Raw genomic sequence first — 19,249 nt, 5'->3', positions numbered from 1 at the left:
TGGGCGCAGGGGAGCCGCCCGCAGGGGGAGCCACAGGCCCCGCTGCCGCCGGATGCAGCCCGGTGGAACGCGGGAGTACGGACATTCCCGGAAGTTTCCGGCTGGCCGCCTCCGACCAATCAGCACTGTCCCGGCGCACCCCGCGCCAGCCGCCGGACCCCGCCCAGCCAACCGGGATCCAAGATTCACGCGCCGCAAAAGGGGCGGAATTTAGTTATTAAAGGAGCCTGGTATATGGTTGGCTTGGCCAGGAGAAAGATTGACCACCAGGAGGCGCCTCGAGCCTCAGTTTTCCTTTGCTTGACTGGGAGGATTACCTAAAGCTCTTAAGATTTTGTCTCTAAGACATGACACTGGAGAAAGGACCAGGGGTTTTGGAATTCGGTGGACAAAAATCTGAAACAGGCTCGGCACTTCACTTGTTTTCTCGACAATTCTTAAATATGTAATTGCATTTTGCAGACAAGAAAATATAAGTTACATAAAAAGCAGTGCTTAGCACACACTTTCTTTTCCCACTGCTGTAATTATAGCTCATCTTTATTCCTGATTTGGGGTCCTCATTTATAATGCACGACCCAGCTCGGTCAAGAGTTTTGGAAAAAGTGGACTTCACACCAGACGCCCTTTTTGGAAGAATGTAACCGGAGGCACAGAGAAGAGCATTTGCATTAGTCCCTCTCAGAGTTTGAAAGACACCTCTTCCTTAGGCTCTTACCTCACTAGATCCCAAGGCCCCGCCCACCTCCTCTCTCTGGCCCGAGAGAATTCAACGAGAGGAGGCCCAAACCTTTAGTTCCCCCTGGGACTTATTTGAAAATCAACAAAAGGTTCTAGTTCTGTAATGCTGTGTATAAACCAATTACATATGTACAAAGCACTACCATTTGTTTTGCGACTATCCATAACAAATACTGTTTAATATCAGATTAGCTTAAGAGGTCATGTAATTGTAATGCTTTGGCTTGATTAATTCCTTACCTTCTAGAGCGCTTTAGGCTCCGCCTTGATTTTCCTCGGATCCCAGGTTTCTCCCGCCCACACCCAACTACGGTGTTGTATCCTAAGGAAATCAAAGCACAACCCAGGAAGAGGGACATTTTATCTCCCTTCCCTGCACTTCGGTGCTTCAGGGAACTCTATGAGTGTCCGGAGAGCCAACGTAGATACAACAGAAGTGCGGCTAAGAGACAGGCAAGGAACCTGTTGGGCCCCCTAGATCAAAGCTTTGCGGTTAGACACTCCAATTCTCCACCCGGTGGTCGCAGTATCCACTCCCGTGACTTATAAGTCATACTGTCGGGAGACTCCGAGATGCAGACCACCACTCTGAAAACAGCAGATGGCAGGTCACACTGCAGGCCAGCCTCCTCGCGATGATATCGCACCTCGCCGCATCAACTTTAAGAGACGCGACGTGTACGCCTCTCCAAAGCGAAGTCTCTGCCTCCCAGGAGCCAGCCTCGGCTCCGCCCCCAGTATTCACGCTGGGAAGAACATAGAGTTCTCCCTCCCAAATGGCTATATAGTCCTTGTTGGGATCATAAAGATTTCCGGTGTAGAGACGGGGCCCGGCTAACCCTCCCTCCTCGTTGGTCGCTCTTGGTTGGCGTCTAGTCTCGGTCCGAGTTAAACTGAAAGGCGGAGTTTGGTGACGAGATTCCGCCGGGTTGCGTAGCAGCAGTGGGCGGGGCAAGGGATCCGTCTCACACGGCGACGAGTGGTTGGAACCTTTCCTCTCCTTCCCCTTCCCCTTCCCCTCCCAGGAAAGGCTGGGACCCGGCACCCGAGCTATCCCGTGGCCGCTGCGGCCTCAGCTCCAACCGGGCCGGGGTGCGGAGAGTCCAGACCGCTTCCAGAGCGGTGCGTACTGCGCCTGCGCCGTCTCCCACCTAAAAGAGGGTGTGGGAGGGGAGGAGGTGATGTCCCACCGGGATTGGGGCGGGGGTTCAAGGTATTAGAGGTCAGGAGAAGGGATAGGAGGAAAGATGAAAAATGGAGGAAAGGAGCAGGGATAGGGAGGAGTCGGGAGGTGAGAAAGGGGCGCTGGAGGGTGGGTTGCGGGGGAGGTCCATTGGGGTAGGGGAGCCTTAAGTGCGGGAGGGGTCTGGGCTGGCTGGAGGACAGGGAAGAACGGACCTGGGGTTACAACGTAATGTTTAAATGGGCAGTGATGACGGGTTGGGAGGGGAGGAAGGAAGCTTTCTGGGGGCCAGCCTGGGCAGGGGCGGCGGAACCTGAACCCCCGCCCCCGAAGCGCCATAGCTTGGCTCCTCTCCCGTGCCTTGTCTTTGGCAGCCTTGTCTTCCTCCTCCATGCCTTCCCCCCTCCCTCTCCCCCGCTCATCCCTCCGTGAAAGAATCTCACATTCCTTACATCCCTTCCTTGGGTTCGCAGCCAGGCCCTTTACGGAGACTTACTCACCAGAAAGCCTTCCTCAACTCAGAACTCTGCGAAATTGGGGATTGGGGAGGAGGGGGCTGGAGAAGCAGCAGAAAGCTAAGAGAGGTGAGAGTGTTTTGCTTGAGGGACTGACAGACATCTTCCCCATTCAGAAACTGACTTCATTCCCCCTAATCGCAAATGTGGCTGTTAAGGACCCACTGTTCATGGGGACCGGGCTGTGATAGTGACATTCTAATCACTTCCTATACAGGTGGTTTTAGAGTCTGACAATAGGACAAGAAGCTGATAGTGTTGCTGGCTGCTAGTTTCCCCCCAGATAGGAATGGGGTAGACTAGTGGTAGGGAATCTGAGTGATGTGATAGTGTTACTACCCTGTGTGTCCAGCCGACTTTGTGGCGGGCCTGGTTCCTAGTAATTAAAAAGGAACACGCTTCTTTCAAGCATTTCCTTACCTGCCTTCAGTATTCTAAATTTATTTTGCATTCTACTACAAATACCTTACCTGAAATATAGCTGTGCTCAGTATGTTTTCACATTTATTATGTCTTTTATTTTCCAGTACGACATACAAGGTAGATAACGTATCTTCCCTACTTGTTGGGTGAAGACATTAAATACTACAGAAGGGATACATGGCTTGTTTAAAGTCATACAGTTGGCAGAGCTGGGACCAGAACCCAAGTCTCATGACTCCTGGTCCTCCTCTCAGTTGAAAAATCCTGTTTTGTTCTGGCTAAGGGAGCATCAAAGTAAGATTGGTTTTTGCTTTTTGTTTTTCCTAGTGTGGGTAAGTTTGGTTTCTGAGTCTGGAGCTTGTCAGTAGAAGACTGAGCGTAGCCAACAGCAGTGGTTTGTGGAAGCATTGCGTGAAGTACAGGTGCATCTATCAGGCTGTTGGGCAATAGGGTGTTGTCAAAATGGAAGCAGCGTTATACTCCCCTCTGTGTTATGGATGAGGGAGAAACAACTCCCACCCCCAAGCCCCCAAAGAGAAAGTGTGTCTGGCATTGCACGTTTATCTCTCTGTTAGTTTAAAAATGCCACGCTAAGATGTTTTGTGGCTGATTAGCATAGTAAACTAATGAGCGTGTGTGCCAGACTCAGAAGATGAAATAGTCTGAGTTTTATGTCTAAAAATTATCATCATCCTATTCCTTTGTAGCACAGCCCTTAGTCTATTGACAGCCCGGTGATGGTGAGGAGAGGAGTTGGAATAGTTGCTATGCTCCTGTGTAGTATTGAGTAGATCTCTCAGCACCTTTCATCTGAAGCCTTGTCCTCCTTTACTTGGTCCCATTCTTTTAGTAATGAGAGTCTAGTCTGCCTAATAATACTGCTACCTCTAGTCTTTCCAGTTGCCTACTCTGGAACAATTTCCTGTTTCACTGCCTTTTCATTAAAAAAATTGTTTTTAAGTGTTTATTTTTGAGAAAGAGAGAGAGAGAGAAAGCAAGTAAGGGAGGGGCAGAAACAGAGGGAGACACAGAATCTGAAGCAGGCTCCAGGCCCCGAGCTGTCAGCACAGAGCCTGACACGGNATATTTTCTGACTTGGGAAGTAGAATCACACCTGTATGAACATTCTTGAGTATCTTCTTATGAAATAGTATTTTCCGGTTGGAGGGCAGGATTAGCATTCTTTTTAGATGAATTCGGTAATTTATGTGAAAGCATTTGGGAAACATTAAAGCATCATACTGTGCATGTAAGGTGTTGACCTCTGTGTTGTATAGCCACAGATCTGGAATCATTGACATTTTTTTGTGGTTGTGTGCACCGAATAAGAGAATCTTTCTGTCTCAAACAGTGCTGCTTCTTTATTTTTTTTCTTTTCCTTTTCTCGGCCTCTCTCAGCTAGGTTTGAATCTCCTGGACTGTGTGCATGTGATTCCTTAGCCAGTGAACTCGATCCTTAGAAGTTAGTGCTGTGTCCTCAGCTCTGAAACCTGTAGGCTTTCATGGGAAGGAAGGTCTCCTCCTCAAAGAACTGCCAGATCCAAGTCTGTCCAGTCTCACAGCCAAGTGGTGGTAGTTCCCCTGACTCACCTTTTTCTTCCTTGTTCCTATTAATAGAGTGCTCCTGATTGTGACATCACATCCATCCCCTTGACGATGGAGCTTGTCACTAGGAAGGAAGACTCAGTCGGAGAATAGCCAACAAGATGGGTTACTGGGAGCGTCTCCTGAGTGGCACTGAGTGGAGGCATCAGGGGGTTGGAGCCTTGTAAACAGGGAGCCTACCCCCCAACACTTGGAAGGTAAAGAGCTTTGATTCAGAATCCCATTCCAGAATTCAGGTCTCTTCTCATCCTATCTGGGTTCCCTCTGTTTTCGAAAACCTGATTCTTGAAATCCTTCTGCATAAAGCTTTCTGTGATTAACCCACATCAGTCTGTTCTTTGCCTATTTATGTCTTACAGTAACCATTAACTTTCACTTGGAAAATTGCGTAGTAAATTTTATGTTTTTTATGTGTTTTATATCTTGTATACTCATTGGGTTCAAGCCTGAACCTTAGTTTGAGGACAAGGATTGTGTCCTTGTATTTTTTACATGTGTCTTTTTTACATGTGTCTCTTTTGGCAAGGGGGCTGTGTATGGAGGATGAAGATGAGGTTTGGGGCAACCACACAAATAGTGCTGGTGACTGAGTGGGAGGTCCTTGCTGGCCTTTGAGGCCTGGTAGACCTCCCTTCAAGTGTGCCCTCTGGATTCTTTTGTAAATTGAACCAATTAAAATATACCAAAGGAATTTTAATTTTAAAATCCCTTGTGATGGGGTGCATGGCTGGCTCAAGTCAGTAGACCATGTGACTCTTGATCTCGGGATTCTTCATTTTGGGATCATGAGTTCAAGCCCCACGTTGGGCATAGAGTTGACTAAAAGAAAAAAAATAAATCAACCAACCCCTCCCCTCCCCCCACTGTGGTAAATCTAGTATGGCTCACAGCATTCTAGAATTAAACAGAACCTGTGGGACAATGTAGCCTACCCCCTCATCTCACGTGAGGAAATTGAGTTCCTTAGAAGTAATTTCTCTAAGAGGAGGAGTGACTTCAGTCTAAGGACTCTGCTGCTTAGAGAAAAAAGACCACTTCCTTTCACTTAAAAAGTCAAGAAAGTTGAGGCGCCTGGGTGGGCTCAGTCGGTTAAATGTAGGACTTCGGCTCAGGTCATGATGTCACAGTTGGTGGGTTCAAGCCCTGTATTTGGCTGTTTGCTGTCAGTGTGGAGGCCACTTTGGATTCTCTGTCTCCCCCCTTTCTGCTGTCCCATGTATGCGCTTTCTCTCTCTTTCTCAAAAATAAATAAACGTTAAAAAAAAAAAAAAGGCGGGGCACCTGGGTGACTCAGTTCCTTAAGTATCTGTCTTCGGCTCAGGTCATAATCTCTCAGTTCATGAGTTTGAGCCTGTTTGAGCGCTGCATCCGGCTTTGTGCTGACAGCTCAGAGCCTGGAGCCTGCTTCTGATTCTATGTGTGTCCCTCTCTCTGCCCCTCCCCCACACATGCTCTGTCTCTCTCCCTCCCTCTGAGAAATAAATAAACATTAAAAATTTTTAAGGGGTGGGGGTACACCTCGGTGGCTCAGTGGATTTAGCAGTCCCACTCTGATTTCAGCTCAGGTCATTATCTCATGGTTCATGAGTTCAGGCCCCACATTGAGCTCTGCACTGACAGTGTGGAGCCTGCTTGGGATATTGTCTCTCTTCCCCCCTCCTCTTTCTCTTTCTTTCTGCCCCTCCCCTGTTCATATACTCTCTCTCCAAAAATAAATAAACTTAAAAAAAATTTTTTTAAGTTAAGTTGCCTACAGAGAGGAAGGTCAATTAGTGATAGGCCAGGGCACCTTCTATAACGTAATTATCCCCAAATTTATTTTTTTTAAGTATATATTTTTTGATGTGTATTTATTTTTGAGAGAGAGAGAGAACACGAAGAGGAACAGAGAGAGGGAGACACAGAATCTGACACAGGAGGCAAAGGTTCCAGGCTCCGGGGTGTCAGCACAGAGCTTGACCTGGGGCTCAAACCCACGAAGCATGAGATCATGACCCGAGCCGAAGTTGGATATTCAACCTACTGAGCCACCCAGGTGCCCCTACCCTCTAATTTAGATATTTTTGTTTTATATGCTCAATCTCAGAATCATGTAATTTGTAGAGCACCTTAGAACTTATATAGCCCTAGATGCTTCATTTTTTGTGAAGTTTGGAAACTGAGGCCCAGAGAGGTTAAGTAACTTGCCCAAGGTCACACATTTGGTCAATTATGGAGCTAGAACTGAGTCTCAGGTTTCTGGATTCCCAGCTCAGTGTCCTTTTTTTCCATTCACTGAGAGACGGAAGATTTGTAATGAAATGTAAGACCTTTTACCAGTTAATTTTATTCACTAGATTGAAATTCCTAGAAATTACCTGTTTCCTTACACTGGAGCTGGTTATGGGGCCCTCTAGCTATGTGTCTGGTGGTTTGTAGTAATTGGGGCTGGAGAATCCTCAGCCTCTGCACGTCTGTTGTAGTCAGGGCAGGGGGAAGGGAGAATTGGTAGAAGCGAGTCTAAAGTACATATACCTACCTGGCTTTTACCCTTCTGCTTTTGCCAAGGATTGGTGACAGCATGCCCTGTGACTCTAAAATATGAATTATACTTAGAGTGACTTCTCTGATATATATCTTTGTGTGTGTGTGTGGGCGCATACACGCGTGTGACAGAAAGAGAGAGACAGTGTGCATGGTTTCCACGTCTGTACATGGGTTCAAGAAGCCCTGAATAAAGGAGGCCAAATGTTCAGGTTCCTTTAGGAACAGTCTGTTTTGAATTCCTAACTCTCTCCAGAGGTAGACCAGAGGAAACAACTGCAACAGCAGGTTAAAAGGATATAGAAAGGGATGTGAGAAAGCTGTTGCATTTTTATAATAATACCGACCAGGACTAAATAGAGAGACCCAGTGTAACAGTACGGAAATAACGTAACACTGAGTTTGGCCTATAGAAAAGAAGGCTGGGAATGCAGTCCTCAGGATGTTCAAATTAGGGAGGTTGGCCAAACTTCTATAAGCCTGAAGGGCCAGTCACCTCAGTGCTGCTTTAGTTCAGCTTCCCAATTTGAGTGAAACCTTCCAAGGCCTCTTTTTGTTCTACGGCTCATGGAGAATAATCAGAAAACTGTGCTTCCCAGTGGCTATGGTCACTGGCTGTGACTCTTGAGGTCCTTGTGGTTTCAGTTTTATTAAGGCTTCTGCCTCCAGGGCAGTGAGCAGTTGAGTTCTTGTGGGGCATTCCCCTTGGAATGATAACCTGCCCCTATGACACCCTCATAGCCGTATGGAGAGTTCCGGAGGGGAGAGGAATAATCAAGGAGCCTAGCTCATCAGCTTGATTATCTGCGTGGGGGCAGGGCAAGGAGCTGGCTTCCAAGGTTGTGTATGACGTTTGTTTCCCATAAATGACAAATAGGGAATACCCCATCAGATGAGAAATCTAAATTTCCCCTTAATTCTTGAGACTGCAGCCCTGAAAGAATGCAGTTGTGTAAGAGTGGATAAAACAGGAGACTCTCTTAAGCACACAAAGGGGCTTTTGATTTAGAACAGTGCCCACCATCTCCTTAGAGCTTTGTAAACCCTGACTTTTTGGTGGTAACCTTGTAGCTCCTAACCCTGACTCATGGCTTCCCATGCGCTCTGGCCATCGATTGCCAACAGAGGCAAGTTCTGTTCTGTTTATCTTGGGATATGAGATCTGAGACCCCATTAAGGTAAATTTCAGAATTTGTATTCCTCCTTGAGACAATATTGTTAGCATTAATGTAAAATGAAAGTGCAGGGGTGCCTGGGTGGTTTAGTCAGTTTAAGTACCTAACTTCAGCTCAGCTCATGATCTCATAGTTCATGGGTTTGAGTCCCATGTCAGACTCTGTGCTGACAGCTCAGAATCTGGAGCCTGCTTCGGATTCTGTGTCTCCCTCTCTCTCTGCCCCTCCCCTGCTCATGCTGTCTCTCTCTCTCAGAAATAAATAAAAAACATTTTAAAAAAAACTTTAAAAAAAAAGATAAAATGAAAGTGCAACTAGGTATTTGTTCAGAGGCTATAAAATGCTGATTCAAATGGGTACATGCACCTCAGTGTTTATAGCAGCACTATCAACAATAGCCAAATTATGGAAAGAGCCCAAATGTCCATCACCTGATGAATGGATAAAGCTGATGTAGTATATAAATACAATGGAATATTAATTGGCGATCAAAAAGAAATGAAATCCAGGGGTGCCTGGGTGGCTCAGACAGCTAAGTGTCCAACTTCAGCTTACGTCATGATATCACAGTCATGGGATCAAGCCCCACATTGGGCTCTGTGCTGATGGTGTGGAGCTCGCTTGAGATTCTCTTTCTCTCCCCTTCTCTCTCTGTCCCCTCCCCTGCTTCTGGTTTCTCTCTCAAAATAAATAAATAAAAGGGTGCCTGGGTGGCTCAGTTGGTTAAGCCTCTGACTTTGGCTCAGGTCATAATCTCCCGGTTTGTGGTTTCAAGCCCCATGTTGGGCTCTGTGTCTGGAGCCTGCTTTGGATTCTGTGTCTCCCTCTCTGTTCCTCCAGTGCTCGCTCGCTCTCTCTCTGAAAAATAAGTAAACATTAAAAAGAAATATTTTTAATTAAAAAAAACTTAAAAGGAAAAAAGAATGAAATCTTGCCATTGGCAGCAACGTGGTTGGAGCTAGAATATATTATGCTAATTGAAATAAGAGAAAGATACATATTATATGACTTCACTCATATGTGGACTTTAAGAAACAAAACAGTTGAGGGGCGCCTGGGTGGCTTAGTTGGTTAAGCGACCATCTTCCGCGCAGGTTATGATCTCGCAGATTGTGGGTTCGAGCCCCGTGTTGGGCTCTGTGCTGACAGGTAGCTTAGAGCCTGGAGCCTGTTTCAGGCTTCATCTCTGTATCTCCATCTCTCTGACCCTCCCCTGCTCACACTCACCCTCTCTCTCTCAGAAATAAATAAAACATTAAAAAAAATTTTAATAAAAAAAAAGAAAAAAACAGAGTTGAAAAAAGAGGAAGGGAAGGGAAAAATAAGATAAAAGNCTGACCCTCCCCTGCTCACACTCACCCTCTCTCTCTCAGAAATAAATAAAACATTAAAAAAAATTTTAATAAAAAAAAAGAAAAAAACAGTTGAAAAAAGAGGAAGGGAAGGGAAAAATAAGATAAAAGCAGAAAGAAAGGCAAACCATAAGAGACCCTGACACAGGGCTCAAACTCACAAACTGTGAGATCATGACCTGAGCCGAAATCAAGAGTTGGTGGCTCAACCTACTGAGCCACCCAGGCACTCCTCTTAGCATTTAAATTTTTTAATGTGTACAATAGGGGTGCCTGGGTAGCTTAGTCAGGTAAGTGTCTGACTTTGGCTCAGGTCATGATCTTGTGGTTCTTGAGTTTGAGCTTCTGAATCAGGCTCCCTACTGTCAGTGCGGAGCCTCCTTCTCTCAAAAATAAATGTTAAAGGAGCCTGAGTGGCTCAGTTGGTTAAGTGTCCAGCCTTTGATTGCAACTCAGGTCATGATCAAATGGTTTGTGAGTTCGAGCCCCACATCGGACTCTGCACTGATAGCAAGGAACCTGCTTGGGATTCTCTCTCTCTCTGCCCCTCCCTTGCTCAAGTGCTCACATGCACACATTCTCTCTCAAAATAAATAAACCTAAAAAAATTAAAAGATGTTTAAAAAATGTGTATAATACACATAATTAAGTTTTATTTTTTATTTTTTAAAGGTTTTTAAGTTCACTCTGAGCCAGGTGTCCCTAATTTTTATTTTTTAAATTGTTTTTATATAAATGAAACCCAGGGCACCTGGGTGGCTCAGTCATTGAGCATCTGACTCTTGATTTCAGCTCAGGTCATGATTCCAGGGTTATAGGATCGAGCCCTGTGTTTGGCTTCTTGCTGAACATGAAGCCTGCTTGAGATTCTCTCTCTCTCTCTCTCTCTCTCTCTCTCTTTCCCTCTCCCCCCTCCTTTGCCCCTCTCTCCTGCGCTCTCTTTCTCTAAAATTAAAAAAGAAATGGGACCATACTATTCATAAAACATACATTTTGCAACTTGAAGTTTTCAAATTGGGAGGCAGCCTAGCAGTGGTTTGACTCTGGAGCCAGTCTGGCTGGGTTTGAATCTGGCTCCACCACTTGTCAGCTGTATGATTTTGGAGAAGCTTTTTAACCTTTGTGCATCTGTTACTCATCTATAAAATGTGGATAATATCAGTCCCGACCTCATAGGATAACTCATAGAGTTGTAGGAATTGGATGAGTTAATATATAAGAAATGCTTAGAATAATTTCTAGCAGGGACACGGTGTGGCTCAATCAGTTAAGCTTCCGACTTCAGCTCAAGTCATGATCTCACAGTTCTGTGAATTCAAGCCCCAACCTACTTTGGATCCTCTGTCCCCTGCCTTTCTCTGCCCCTCCCCCGCTGACAGGCCTGCTCTCTCTCAAAAATAAACATTTATTTAACAAAAAAATTTTTTTTAATGTTTACTTATTTTTTAGAGAAAAAGTGCACATGAGTGTGGGAGGGGCAGAGAGAGTAGGAGACACAGAATACGGAGCAGGCACTGTCAGCATGAAGCCCGATGTGGGGCTTGAACTCACGAATAGTGAGATCATGACCTGAACCGAGATCGGATGCTCAACCCACTAAGTCACCCAGGTGCCCCCTTAAAAATAAAATCTTAATAATACTGGGGCCCCCGGGTGGCTCAGTTGAGTGTCTGACTCTTGGTTTTTGGCTGGCTGTGATCTCTTCTTGATTGTGGGTTTGAGCCCCACCTTAGGCTCTGTGCTGGCAGTGCAGAGCCTGCTAAGGATTCTCTCTCCCTCTCTCTCTGTCCCTCAGCTACATGGGTGCACTCTGTCTCTGTCTAAATAAACTTTTCTGGGGCGCCTGGGTGGCTTAGTTAAGCTTCTGACTTCAGCTCAGGTCATGATCTCGTAGTTCATGGATTTGAGCCGTGCATTGGGCTTTGTGTTGACAGCTCAGAGCCTGGAGCCTGCTTCAGATTTTGTGTCTCTGTCTCTGCCCCTTCCCTGCTCACTTGCACACTCTCTCTCTCTCTCTCTCTCAAAAATAAATAACAACATTAAAAAAAATACATTTAAAAAAAGTACTAAAGTAATACACTTAGAGACAGCTTTTCTTTATCCTTCTAGAAACTCTCCAGTATAGATGTGTACACACATAATATAATTTTTACCAAAAATGGCACCGTCATATATGCATAAATATGTCATTTTGTTATATAAATGTATAGTAAGATGTCTATAAGATATATACTAAGTATATTTAAGTAATTTAAATAAATCATTAATAAACAATATATTTAAATCATACTAATGTCCCCTGGTATTGGATTATTTTAAACTCTTTTTTTTTTTTAATGTTTTATTTATTTCTGAGAGAGAGAGGCAGCATGAGCAGGGAAGGGTCAGAGAGAGAGGGAGATACAGAATCCGAAGCAGGCTCCAGGCTCCGAGCTGTCAGCATGGAGCCCGATGCGGGGCTCGAACCCATGAACTGTGAGATCATGACCTGAGCCGAAGTCAGATGCCTAACCAACTGAGCAACCCAGGCATCCCTCTTGGTATTGCTTTTTTTTTTTTAATGTTTTATTTATTTCTGAGAGAGAGAGGCAGCATGAGCAGGGAAGGGTCAGAGAGAGAGGGAGATACAGAATCCGAAGCAGGCTCCAGGCTCTGAGCCCTCAGCACAGAGCCCGACGTAGGGCTTGAACCCATGAACTGTGAGATCATGATCTGAGCCGAAGTTGGATGCTTAATCCACTGAGCCACCCAGGCACCTCCAGTATTGCATTTTATAGATGTAAGGAATTCTGGATATTTGTGGTCTGGATTTTTTTGTTGTTATGAACAACACTGAGACAACCTAGTACATTGTTTTTGCACCCTTGTAATTATTTCCTTAGACTAAGTTCCTAGAAGTAGGATTCCTAGATAAAGTGTATATCCTTTTTAGGGATATTTACTGTGTTTTTGTTGTTGTTCTTTTTAAACATTTTTAGGGGCGCCTAGGTTCAAGGAGACTAGGTCAAGCGACTGACTTCAGCTCAGTTCATGATCTCACAGTTCGTGGGTTCGGGCCCCACATCGGGCTCTTTGCTGACAGCTTGGAGCCTGCTTCAAATTCAGTGTCTCCCTCCCTCTCTGCCTCTCCCCCTCTCACACTCTGTGTCAGTCTCTCAAAAATAAAATAAATAAACGTTAACATTTTTAAACATTTTTATTAGTGAAGTATATGACATATAATATTATTTTCAGATGTATAACAGTGATTTGACAGTTCTGTCTCATTGCTTACCACCATAAGTGTAGTCACCATGCAACATTATTACAATATTGTTGACTATATTCCCTGTGTATACTTCTGTCCCCATGACTTGTTTTATAATTGGAAGTTTGTACCTTTTAATCTCCTTCACCGATTTTACCCATCACCCCCATTACCTGCTTCTTTTGTTGTAATTCAATTTGATCAACCTTTTCTTGCAAGAGTACCTTTTTTCCAGACCTAACTATATAGTATATGACATTTTATGTATGTTATGTTTTTAAGACATGTATGGGGCTCCTGGGTGGCTCAGTCAGTTTAGCGGCCGACTTNGCTCATGCTCTGTCTGTCTCTCAAAAATAAATAAATGTTAAAAAGAAAAAAAAAGACATGTATGGTATATGACTCATTTAGTGAATGTTTTGGACATGCTTCTTTTAACCTTAATACTTTTCTTTCACAGTGTAGGATAATTATAGATTTATTTCTTTATTTGAATATTGGATACACACAGAGAAAAATCTTTTATTTTTTAAGATTGATTGATTTAAGTAATCTCTTTACCCAATACAGGGCTCAAACTCATGATCCTGAAATCAAGAGTGACTCGCTCCTTCCACTGAGCCAGCCAGATACCCCAAGAAAATCATTTTCCAATGGTACAAAGGGATAATTAAGGAAATTAAAGTATATTCGTCCTATTCCTGTTCCTTAGTTGTCCCTCCTCAGCAGCAAGCACTGTTTGCAATTTCCTGTTTATTCTTCTGGAGAGTTTCATGCATACGTAAGCATATAACACATACATGTTGGGGTTTTTTTTGTTTTTTTTTAATATTTTTTATTTATTTCTAGGAGAGAGAGAGAGACAGCGTGAGCAGGGGAGGGTCAGAGAGAGAGGGAGACACAGACTCTGAAACAGGCTCCAGGCTCTGAGCTGGCAGTCAGCACAGAGCCCGACGTGGGGCTCGAACCCACGAACTGCGAGATCATGACCTAAGCGAAAGTCGGATGCTTAACCGACTAAGCCACCCAGGCGCCCCTACATGTTGGTTTTTATACTCATGATGGCATACTTTACATACACTATTCTGTACCTTGTTGTTGTTGTTGTTGTTTTTCTTAACAGTGTATCTTGGCAGTCTTCATATGTGGTGCTTTTTATTATTTTTTTTTAGAGACAGTGAGCAAGCAAGTGGGGTTGAGGGACGAGCACAGAGAGAGAGAGAGAGATTGAGAGGGAGAATCTTAAGCAGGTTCTATGCTAAGCATGGAACCTGACTTGGGGCTCAATCCTGGGATCATGACCTGAGCCAAAATCAAGAATTGGATGCTTAACTGACTAAGCTACTCAGACAGTCCCATACCTGGTGCATTTTATTATTTATGTATTTAAAAAATTTTAATGTTTATTTTTGAGAGAGAGAAAGAGAGGGTGTGAATGAGGAAAGGGCATAGCATGACCTGAACCAAAGTTGGAGGCTCAACCAACTGAGCTATGCAGGTGCCCCTTACCTGGTGCATTATAAAGGCAGCAATGCTTTTTTCCCCCCTCTGATCAATGTTACAGCTATTGTAGAGAAACCAAATTATAATTTATTTAAATATTCAATTAGATATTGTAAAATCAGCAGTTGAACAAATGAATTACAGATATTTGGGGATATTTTTGTCTATCCTATAGAGGCACCTCAGGTACCTCCTCTTCTTGACTTTTTTTCTTGTCCCTCATCCTCCCAACTCTGTGTGTTTGTCTGGACTAACAGAGTGGCAGTAGCTTTTATCCAGAACAGACTAATAAGTCTTAGGTTGTATTGATTACAGTAGAGAAGAAAGGTGGGAATAGTCCTTCTGTGCCCATATTGGTCAACCCACATGTGGAGCTCTAGGTACCTTGTTCTAGAGGGACAGGCATTCTAGAATGCTATGACAAAAATGAGTCTGGGCTAGGTATTTCTCACCTATGCTCTTGCTGCACCCTATCTTGACCTTTCCCAGGAGTGTCTAAGCACAGGGTGATTGACTGTTGGGTGCTGTGGTGAGGATTCCTGCCCTGGATGTTAAACCCGATGGTCTCTTCCAGTCCATTCTAACTCTAAGGGCAAACATAAGACTCTTAACCAGGTCCATGGGAGAAATTCTGGGTATGATCAAATTCTGTCTATTATTTCTATACTTCAAAAGTAAAAGCGGGGCACCCGGGTGGCTCAATCAGTTAAGCGTCCAGCTTCAGCTCAGGTCGTGGTCTCGCAGTTTGTGGGTTCGAGCCCCGCATCAGGTTCTGTGCTGGCAGCTCAGAGCCTGGAGCCTTTTTGGGATTCTGTGTCTCTTCCTCTCTCTGACCCTCCCCTGCTCATGCTCTGTCTCTCTCAAAAATAAACTATAAAAAAAATTTTTTTTTAAAGTANATATATATTACAGGTAAAGTATATGTAATATAGAAGACCGTTTAAAATTGAATTACAACTTTAAAAATGTGTATCTACTAAAGTATTTGTACTAAAAGTAGATGAAAAACATCCTTAGTCCCACACCCAAGTAGAACCACTGGTAATGTTTTAGTGATTCTTTCTGGCCTCTTAATGTATGGGTTATTTATAAATACATGTAAAGTTTACTGGTACGATTTTTGAGAACTGATCTGGACTGCTTTTTGTACCATTCTTCCTTCCTGCTTCAGAGGTGTCCCTCTTCCTGTTTAACACATTTCTGGATCTCCTGCCTACCCCTGCCTCAGTGACCGAATTCTCTCCTGTCTTTACTTCTCTTTCTTCACTAGCACTTCCCTGTCGGTACATGAACATCCACGGGTCTTTCTCATTGGAAGGAAAAACACCTCCACACAACCCACTTCTCCACCTCCTGTCCTCCTCCAGGAAGTTGTCTTTCCCTTCCTCTGAAATCAAGCTTTTGACAGAATTTTCTTCAGCCCCTGCCCTGCTGCCTCCCCTCTTGTTCACTCGGAACCACTGCAGTCTGGCTCCCACTTCCACGTTGCACCACGTCTGCTCTTCACAGTGCTTCCTAGCTGCACGTAACCACACTTTGCCCCGGTATCTGGTCTCACATCCTCACAATTGTTTTTTTTCTTTTCTTCTTCTTTTTTTTTTTTTAAACAAGAGGATCAGTTTATTAAGTAGGAAGTGGAGAAAGTGGGACACAAATAGAAGTATGCAACACCCAAACTGAATTCCTGAAAAAGCATCTTTAGGTTACACAATTGACCACTTCTCCCTTGCTGACACAGGGGCTTATCAGGGGAGATGAGGGAATAAGTCAGGTGATAGGCCCAGTGGTTGCTTCCTGGGATGGGAAGGAATTGGGAATGATCTCTGTGGAACTGACTTTCTTTCTTTTCTTTTCTTTTCTTTTATTTTCTTTTCTTTTCTATTTTTAAGTTTATTTTTGAGAGAGAGACAGAGCGTGAGTGGGGGAGGAGCAGAGAGCAAGGGAGACACGGAATCTGAAACAGGCTCCGGGCTCTGAGCTGTCAGTGCAGAACCCGACACGGGGCTTGAACCCGGTAACCACAAGATCATGACTAGAGCCAAAGTCGGATGTTTAACAAACTGAGCCACCCAGGTGCCCCGATCTCTGTGGAGATCATGGCCAGGTTTCGAGCTCAGGATCGAGACTTCATAGCGTATGCATCCAGACCCAGCAAGATGGCTGCAAGCATGAATCCCTGGGCAGCAGACTGGGTGCACATAAGTTGCTGAGAGCAGTGGCTCTGAGCCTGAAGGAAGCAGTAGAGGGCATAGGTTAGGGTAGCCAGCCATGCACAGCCAGCCTGCAGGTATCATTGGGTTCTTACGAGTTGTGCAAAGGAACTTTTCCCTGAAGCTTCCCAAAGTGCTATAGACACTAGGGCTAACGTCCTCGGTCACTGGGGGCTGTGATGGTTCAGAGGGTGCTTCCAGAGTAACAGGGTCAGGAGCTACCACGTCCCGGGCAACAGCGTTAGGAGAAAATACCAATTTTTTGGTCTTTATTGGACTTGACTGCAGCTTTTGACACTTCTTTCCTCCTCTAAGCACTCCCATTTCCTTGACTTTTTTTTTAATTGTGGTAAAAAACGTACAACATAAAATTTGCCATCTTCACCTGTTTTGAGTGTAAGTTCAGTAATGTTAAGTATGCTCACATTGTTGTGAAACATCTCCAGAACTTTTTTATCTTGTAAAACTGAAACTCTGTACCCATTAAACAAAATTCCCCTTCCTCCGACTCTCTCAACTTTTATGAACCTCTTCTCTCCGGGATTTTCTCTGATCTCTGGTCAATCTTTCTCACTTTTCTTAAAAATTTTTTTGCAGGCTCTTTTTTTTTTCCTTTCCTTTTAAATGTCATTATTAAAGTATTCTCATGCACTATTGGTGGTAGTGCAAACTGAAAAGGCCTTTCCTGAGGATAGTATAGATGTATATTATCTAGGAAAATAAATAGTAGGCACACCATTCAAACCAGCGGTTCCTCTGGTATCTGTCCTAGGAGAGAAATCTGATTTTGTACTCCAAAAAAAAATCATGTTATCAAGGTGTTAACTGCAGTATGATTTGTTTCAGGGTTTGGAAAAATGACAACCAGGCAGAAGTCAGTCCTGAGGGGAATGGCAAAATACATTGTAACCAATGTTTAGACTGGTAGATAGACATTTTAAAAAAAAGATTTTATTTATTGATTTTTAATTTTCTTTAATAGTTTATTTATTTTTGAGACAGAGCATGAGCGGGGGGAGAGGCGAGAGAGGGAGACACGGAATCCAAAACAGGCTCCAGGCTCTGAGCTGCCAGCACGAACCCAACGTGGGGCTCAAATCCACGAACCGTGAGATCATGACCTGAGCCAAAGTCGGACACTTAACTGACTGAGCCACCCAGGCGCCCCAGATTTTATTTTATTTATTTATTTTTTTTAGTTGNTCCTCCTCCATGCCCATCCCCCCCTCCCCCCACATCCATCAAAAAATATGGAACGCTTCACGAATTTGCGTGTCATCCTTGCGCAGGGGCCATGCTAATCTTCTCTGTATCGTTCCAATTTTAGTATATGTGCTGCCGAAGCGAGCACCCAGATTTTATTTTTAAGTAATCTCTATACTCATCATTGGGTTCGAGCTCACAACCCTGAGATCAAGAGTCACACACTCCACTGACTGACCCAGCTATGTGCCCCTGGAAATTTTTATCACTAGACTGTAAACTACATGAGAGCAGGGACAGACCTTGTCTGTCCTGTTCATACATGAATCTATGAAAATATTGGAAATCTTTATAGGAATTTCAAAGGAATTGAAAAAATGAATGTACACCAAGCAATGGATGGGGAGAGTAAGGTGGGAAGAAAAGCTAACAGTTACATTGTCTGAATCTTTTAAAATAAGAATGTAGTCAGCGCGCCTGGGTGGCTCAGTGGATAAAGTTTCTGACTTAAGCTCAAATCGTAATCTCGTGGTCGGTCAAGTTTCTCATTTAAACTCAGGTTATAATCTTGGGCTCTGTGCTGGTGGTGCAGAGCCTGCTTGGGATTCTCTCTCCTTCTCCCTCTCTCTGCCCCTCCCCCATGTGCTGTCTCTCAAAATAAATAAGTAAACAAACTTAAAAAAGAATAAAACGAGGGGTGCCTGGGTGGCTCAGTGGGTTAAGCATCTGACTTTGGCTCAGGTCATGATCTCCTGGTTTGTGATTTTGAGCCCCACATCAAATTGTGCTGAAAGCTCGGAGCCTGGAGCCTGTTTCAGATTCTATGTCTTTCTCTCTATACCTCTCCTCCACTCGCACACTCTCTCTCAAAAATAAATAAACGTTAAAAAAAAAAAAAAAAGGGGGCGCCTGGGTGGCTTAGTTGGTTAAGCATCCGACTTTCGCTTGGGTCATGATCTCACGGTTCGTGGGTTCGAGCCCCACGTCGGGCTCTGCTGACTGCCAGCTCAGAGCCTGGATCCTGTTTAGGAGTCTGTGATTCCCTCTCTCTCTGACCCTCCCCTGCTCACTTGGTCTCTCTCTCTCTCTCTCTCTTCTAGAAATAAATAAAAACATTAAAAAAATTTTTTTAAATAAATAAATAAACGTTAAAAAATAAAATAAATAAAAGGAGAATGTAGTCATGTATTACTTGTGAAAAAAGGAAGGCTAAGAAATAAAGCAAAGAATCAGTACCCCTCAGGGTTCTATATTCTTCAGACCAGACCCTTCCTCATATTCTATTTTTATTCTGCATACTTTCCCTTTGTGGCCTTTAAAAACCCCTGGTGTCAGCTTACCATCTTTAGGATTTCTACTTGCGATCTCAAACTCTACATGTCCCATACTAGGATCATTGTCTTTCTTCCCTAATTCTGATCTTTTTATTCAGATTCTTATTTTGATGAATACATGTGTTTATGCACATGTAACATACCAGTTCTTATTTTGATAAATAAGAATTCACCACTAATTATCCAAGGCAGAAACAAAGGAGTCATATAGATTCTTCTCTTAGAAGAAGAAAGA

General features: G+C 44.0%; 2 protein-coding genes and 1 non-coding gene across 4 annotated transcripts in view; 1 reads left to right on the top strand and 2 right to left on the bottom strand.

The window, feature by feature from the left end:
• The window catches only part of NABP2 (nucleic acid binding protein 2), a 5,599-nt gene extending 4,297 nt beyond the window's left edge, over nt 1-1,302 (bottom strand). Inside the window, exon 1 of the mRNA XM_077757488.1 lies at nt 982-1,302. The gene's annotated coding sequence lies outside the window, so the exon portion shown is untranslated. The remainder of the gene's footprint in view (nt 1-981) is intronic.
• Nucleotides 1,303-1,684: 382 nt separating this feature from the next.
• Nucleotides 1,685-19,249, top strand: part of RNF41 (ring finger protein 41) — a 28,499-nt gene continuing 10,934 nt past the window's right edge. The window contains exons 1-3 of one of the 2 annotated variants that reach the window (XM_077757486.1): nt 1,685-1,863; nt 4,480-4,664; nt 13,335-13,545. The gene's annotated coding sequence lies outside the window, so the exon portion shown is untranslated. The remainder of the gene's footprint in view (nt 1,864-4,479; nt 4,665-13,334; nt 13,546-19,249) is intronic. The other variant, XM_077757484.1, reaches the window with a different exon arrangement.
• LOC144226234 (U6 spliceosomal RNA) lies at nt 17,722-17,828 on the bottom strand. The gene has a single exon (XR_013333563.1). It is a non-coding gene; the product is annotated as a U6 spliceosomal RNA (small nuclear RNA).

Source organism: Crocuta crocuta, unplaced genomic scaffold (genome assembly GCF_008692635.1).
Source record: "Crocuta crocuta isolate KB4526 unplaced genomic scaffold, BGI_CrCroc_1.0 scaffold549, whole genome shotgun sequence".
In the NCBI taxonomy this organism is placed as follows: domain Eukaryota; kingdom Metazoa; phylum Chordata; class Mammalia; order Carnivora; family Hyaenidae; genus Crocuta; species Crocuta crocuta.
The sequence above is the reverse complement of the archived record's forward strand: the minus strand, read 5'-3'. Positions and strand labels throughout refer to the sequence as shown.